Source organism: Hippopotamus amphibius, chromosome 1 (assembly GCF_030028045.1).
Source record: "Hippopotamus amphibius kiboko isolate mHipAmp2 chromosome 1, mHipAmp2.hap2, whole genome shotgun sequence".
Lineage (NCBI taxonomy): Eukaryota > Metazoa > Chordata > Mammalia > Artiodactyla > Hippopotamidae > Hippopotamus > Hippopotamus amphibius.
This window is the reverse complement of record NC_080186.1, coordinates 22,392,641-22,399,218: the sequence shown is the minus strand read 5'-3', so window position 1 is coordinate 22,399,218 and position 6,578 is coordinate 22,392,641. Positions and strand designations below refer to the sequence as shown.

Below are 6,578 nucleotides of genomic sequence, written 5' to 3'. Positions count from 1 at the left end.
ATCCCAGCTGACTTCTGGGTGACCTGGATATGAAAGCATAAGAAAACAGTGTGGAGGGCTTCCCTGGTGGCACAGGGGTTAAGAATCCACCTGTCGATGCAGGGGACAGGGATTCGAGCCCTGGGCCGGGAAGATTCCACATGCTGCAGAGCCTGTGCTCCACAACTACTGAGACTGCGCTCTACAGCCCTTGAGTCACAACTACTGAGCCCGAGTGCTGCAACTACTGAAGCCCGCAAGCCTAGAGCCCATGCTCCACAACAAAGGAAGCCACCGCAATAAGAAACCCACGCACCACGATGAAGAGCAGCCCCCGCTCACCACAGCTACAGAAAGCCCGTGCGCAGCAACAAAGACACAATGCAGCTGATAATTAATTAATTAATTAATTAAAAAAGAAAGAAAACAAAGTGTGGAAAGCTTGACACCAAAATGCTAGTGGGGGCTATGTCTGGATGATGCAATGCTGTCATGATTTTGTTTACTTTATAGACAGATGATACTTTATAGATAGGTAGGTAGATAAATATTGTAGATAGATAGATATCTTTATCCAACTGTCTACATCTTTTATAATAAGGAGAAAAAAATCCAACAAAGCTATTTTCCTTTTCTTAGAAATCAATAAACCTCCTCCTGCTGCCAATCCTGCCGAAGTGGCCGAGACACCAGGAGGGGACGTGGAGAGGTACCGGGAGGACAGAGGCTGGGTGTCCTTTCCTCCACTGCACTTGGAAACATGACTCATTTTGCTCTTCAAGCATCTTTGAAAATGAACAGAGCTCCGAAGGAGACTTTCAAGTCGCCCATCTCTCCCTCCTCTCCCTCCACAGTGGGAGTGAGAGGGGCCTGACTGTCCTGCTCTCTCCAGAGAGCCGGCTCCTGGTCCGTTGCCTGCCAGCCCCAGAGACGCCTCCTGCTCGCCTTCAAGGCCAGGACAATTAACAAGGGGGGTGTTCATTTCCACTTTTTCCCCTCCCAGCTCCATACCCAGGCCTGCATTCTGGAGAGGGCCTCCTCTCTCTGCAGCCTCCCGCGCCGTCCCGAAGCACCCAGCCCTTCCTGCCCACAGGCCCTGCTGTCACAGAGAACTGTGGCCAGAGGAAGCCAGGCCTCCCCAACCTCCCTCCTGGAGATCCCACCCCAACCCCGCCCTGGTTCTTCTTTGCAGCCCGGACTCCTCCTCACCTGCTTCCACAGGACCATCCACCTCTTCAAATTATGGTCCAGGTAAAATCTGCAGGGGCGGGTGGGGGTTTGAAAGGGAAACACAGGTTAGAAAAACCTAGAGTTAAAAGCCAAGGTACATTTAGTAAATGGTCCAAATGAGAGAAATGATTATCAAGATGGTGACAGTTGTCACCTGAGAGTCCCCTGTTTTCTGATCTGCCTGTCTCCCCCTTCCCTTTAATATCAGAACCAAATAGTTCCAGTTCCCCTTCTGAACAACTGCAGGGACCCCAGTCTTCTTGCCAATATTTCTAGAGAGGAGGTACTTAATAATAATAACATCAACAACAATAAAAATAATGCCCTGTGTTCCTTGAGTCCTTATTAGGTCAAATCATATGAATTTGCCTCTTTTAACCATACATGAACACAAAACAGCAATTACATGTGGTTGAATTGACGTCTATGTGACGTGCATTGTACATACCGCACAGCAGTCCCCCCTTGTCCTTGGGGGATACATTCCAAGACCCCTAGTGGATGCTTGAAACTGAGGATAGTACCAAACCAGATATATACTATGTTTTTTTCCCTATATATACATACTTATGATAAAGTTTTATTTATAAATTAGGCATAGTGGGACTTCCCTGGTGGTCCAGTGGTTAAGAATCTGCCTTCCAATGCAGGGGATGGGAGTTCTATCCCTGGTCGGGGAACTAAGAGCCCACATGGCGAGGGGCAACAAAACCCATGCTCTGCAGCTAGAGAGAGGCCCACAACAAAGAGCCTGTGCACTGCAATGAAGACCCAGCGCAGCCAAAAAAAGTATGTAAATTAAGCATAGTAAGAAATTAACAATAATAAAATAGAACAGTTATAATGATATTTGTAATAAAAGTTATGTGATTGTGGTCTATGTCTCTCAAAATATCTTATTGTACAAATTTAATGCTTTTTTTTCATCTTAACTAGGCACTTATCATGCATTGTGGCCACAACTTTCACAGTTTGAGGTGCAACAGCAAAGGTAGCACAAATTTTGGGACTTCCCTGGTGGCCCAGTGGTTACGACTACATGCTACCAATGCAGGGGTCCCAGGTTCGATCCCTGGTCAGGGAACTAGATCCCACATGCCGCAACTAAGACCCAGCGCAGCCAAATTAATTAATTGTTTTTTTTTTTTTTAAAGGTAACACAGGTTTCTTTTTCCTTCTTCACAATTTCATGGATAGAAGATTCCTTCTTACTGTAGGTCTTAGCAACCTCAGCATACCATTTTTTTTTTCTTTCCTTATTAAGTTTAGAACTTCCAACTTTCACTTAAAAGAAGCACTTTACGGCTTCTCGTCAGCATATCTGAATCGCCAGCATCACTACTCTTGAGCTTTGGGGCCATTATTAAGTAAAATAAGGGTTACTTAACACCAGCACTGAGACACCTCGACAGTCAATCTGATAACCGAGGCGGCTACTGAGTGAGTAACGGGCGGGATGCGCTGGACAGAGAGATGATTCACGGGTAGGACGGAGCTGGATCGCACGAGATTTCATCATGCAACTCAGAACAGTGCACAATTCACAACTTATGAATTGTTTATTTCTGGAATTTTCCATTTAATATTTTCAGACCATGATTGACCGTGGGTAAATGAAACCTCAGAAAGTGAAACCACAGATGAGGGGGGACTGCTGTATCTCATTTAATCCTCATGACAGCCCTGTGAGGTAGGGACTGTTATTCTCATTTAACAGAGAGTAAAATGGAGGCTCAGGGAGGTTAGTTAACTTGCTCAAGGTCACACAGCTTGTAAGGTAACAATCAGGAATCAAAACCGGACTCTCTGAAACCAAAAGTCATAGGTTAACCATCATCACACATCTTGTTTCCGTGTAATCTGCACAGCTGCTCTGGTTGCTTCCTGATCGTTGCAGGCTGCCTTGTAATCACTTTTTCAGGCTGCTGTCACCCTCCCAATCACCTCCACCCAGAGAGAGCCTCCCCTTCTTTCCCCACGGCAGCACCAGCCCCAGGCTAGTTGAGGTGCTAACAAGCCTTGCTGACAGCTTGAGTAAGTCGTGAGGAAATTGCAATTCGGTCAATGAAAGCTGGAAAATGTCCTACCAGAAAGCTCAAATATGGGCATATTCAGGCCCCTCAGCCACACCTCCTGGTCTCTCAGCCTCCCTCCAGTCCCTGCCATGTTAGTGGGCCCTTCCCTGCTCTGATGAAGGCCCTCTCTACCTACCCTTTCTTTTCTGTGTCTAAATTGTGCCCCACATCCACTTCTTGGGTCTTCCAGAGTAAGAACCAGAACAGCATCTATGACCAAATAAAAACAAACAACAGCAACAACAAAACAACAAGCCCAAGGAGTCACCCTATGTCTCCTGGTGCAGAGTGTTTAGCCCTTTTGGTCTCAGCTTCTCTCTCCCCATTCATCCTGAGACTTGCTTTGCATCATGGGAGGCCAAGGAGGAATATTGTCCCAAAAAAGGCAGTCTTCAGTGGACAACGCTTTCTTTTCCAGTGATCTTTGAGAACAAAGGAAAAGATCTTCAGATGCAATGGTTTTGTGTAGCATCTTGTCTGTCGTGTTTTGTAAATACTGGAGGAGCCTTGACAAATTTGACTTAGAGATGGAATGTAACTTTGCTTACAAAAATTGCTATTAAACTGCTTAAGGTGTACTAATTTTCTGTGAGCACACTAAAAGTGAAAAGTAAATGTGCATAAAACATTAAAAAAAAAAAAGGCAGTTTTCCACCAAGAAGAAATGAAATCTGGTAGCTTTTGTTGTTGTTGTTGAATATACATAACATAAAATTTACCATTTCAGGCAGCTTTTTAAGTAGCATTTTTTTCTCATTCCTGCTGTGTTATGAATAAAATGGGCAAAGTCTGAAGAGAACGTGAGTGACAGAGGGTGGGAAGGGGGCATCGTTTTGCCAGGCAAGTGGCCCAAAGGGCCCAGCCACAGGAGGCAGGCACTTCTCCCTGGTGCCCCCTGAGTTACTGCTCTGTCTGCCTCAGTAGCTCCTCTGCTGGGAGTAACAGGTGATGAGACTGTAAAGGTGGCTGGAGGCCCTGCTGCACAGGCCTGAAACACTACTTAGTTAACAATATGCTACATTTCTAACCCATGGAGAGCCACTGAAGGTTCTTGAGCATGATCAGAGCCATGCTTTACTAAGACTCATCCAGGGTGAAGCTGAAGAACAGCGGGGGAAGATTCCCAGGGTGGGGGCACTTCTCTGGTGGTCCAGTGGTTAAGACTCTGCGCTCCCAATGCAGGGGACCCAGGTTCGATCCCTGGTCAGGGAACTAGATCCCACATGCATGCAGTAAGAGTTCACATGCCACTAAGGAGTCTGCCTAAGGAGTCTGCCTGCCGCAACTAAGACCCAGCTCAACCAAATAAATAAATATTAAAAAAAAAAAAAAAGATTCCCAGTGGGGGGAGATGAGTTAAGAGATGGCAAGGGGTAGCTGGGTCCAGGTTCTAATGATACAGGGTAAGGAGATAGAACTGAGACCCTCATATAAAGCAGGACCCTCCCAGGACTATGCCCTTGGTAGAAGAGGAGATGAGGAAAAAAGCTCTCCTCTGGCACAGGGAAACAAGGAAATGTATATGTCTCAGCCTGAGTTAGAGGAGGAGGGTGGGTATTTCCCTGGGAATTTATAATTCAAGCTCAGGTTTGGGTTTTGGGGGTTTGGGGTTTTTTGTTTTTTGTTTTTTTAACATGCCACATGGCTTATAGGATCATAGTTCCTCAACCAGGGACTGAACCTAAGCTCTCAGCAGTGAAAGTGCCGAGTCCTAACCACTAGACCACCAGGGAATTCCCCAAGCTCATGCTTATAGTTTGACTTTACACTACTCACGTGATCTTGGAATCACAAGCTGAAGAATTAATATAAAAGGTGCCCTGGACCCCTAAGGATGCTCTGGAGAGACATGCCTTTATCCCAGGCCTGTACAGCCTGGGGGCAGTGCTAGAAGGTAAAGGGGTCTCTAGAGGGACTTCCAAGGAGCAGAAAGCTGGTTCAAGGACTTCACTAATGGTGCAGTGGTTAAGAACCTGCCTGCTAATGCAGGGGACACAGGTTCAAGCCCTGCTCCAGGAAGATCCCACATGCCTCAGAACAACTAAGCCTGTGTGCCACAACTACTGAGCTCACACATCACAACTACTGAAGCCCACGCACCTGGAGCCTGTGCTCTGCAACAAGAGAAGCCACCGAACTGAGAAGCTTGCGCACTGCAACAAAGAGTAGCCCCCGCTTGCCACAACTGGAGAAAGCCCATGCACAGCAATGAACACCCAGCATAGCCAAAAATAACAATAATTAATTAATTTTAAAAAAAGAAAGAAGGCTGGCTCAAGACTTCCGTTGGGGCTCCTCCCAATGTAATGGTCTCAGGCTGGGCACTTTGGGGATCAGACTGAAGGCTGCAGGGTCTGTGCTTGGCAATCTCCCCAGGTTGAGAGGCAGAGCCAGCCTCAACCCCAGGACCCAGGAGCCCCTCATGAAGAGCCCTGGACTTGTTCTGGAGAAGATGCCAAGGAAGAGGAACTAGGCCTCTGTTGGGTCTCATTGGAAAACACACCGAATGAGGAACTTTAAATAACCCACGGAATATGCAATGCAAACTGAATACACGCCACCACGAGGCTATGAAATAACCCAATGACGGCCCTCAGTTAGGGACGGCGTCTCAGAAGAGATGCATCTAATCAGGGTCCTGAACAGGGCAGAGGAGATGGAGTTTCACTATTGGCTCTGCCTCTTCGTGGCCGTGTCTTCGTTTAGTGCCTGCCCTTCCCTAAGCCTCCGCTTGTCCATCTAAGGTCTCCGCAGATGCTAAGGTTCTGTGTCAAGCTGGGGGAAGAGAAGGGAACAAAATCCAGAGGGACTCACCTCTGAGGCAGGGCAAGTGTGGGAGCTGAGGGCAGGGCTGGGCTGGGTCAGGTGGTGGAGAGCTTGGACTTGGGGCCTATGTTCTCAACTGCCTAAAACCCCACATCCTCACACCCACTCAGTCCCCAGCACTGGCCTCACCACACTCCTGAAACTGCTTTCTCTGTGGTTCCCAATGACCCGAGTACCAAAGCCTTCTCTAGGTCCTCATTCTCAGTCTCTGGGGAGGAGGTAACAGTGTTACTTACTATGTCAGCTGGCCTAGGTGCAGACTCTTCCTGATTCACACAGTCCTTTTGCGGGTACCCAGTTATTCTTCCTAAAGTGGAAATAGAAAATCTTGTTCCCTTGCTCAAAACCCTCCAAGGATCCTTACTGCCCACTGGTTTGAATACCAACTCATCACCCAGACGTGCAAGGCTCTCCACGGTACAGCCTCCACCTCCCTTCCCAGCTTTATCTCACTGCTCCCTTGTGACA

The 6,578-nt window shown here is 47.4% G+C and overlaps 1 non-coding gene across 1 annotated transcript; it reads left to right on the top strand.

Moving 5' to 3' along the window:
- Positions 1-4,423: 4,423 nt before the first annotated feature.
- Positions 4,424-4,496, top strand: TRNAG-CCC (transfer RNA glycine (anticodon CCC)). Its single transcript has one exon. It is a non-coding gene; the product is annotated as a tRNA-Gly (tRNA).
- The last annotated feature ends 2,082 nt before the right edge of the window (positions 4,497-6,578 follow it).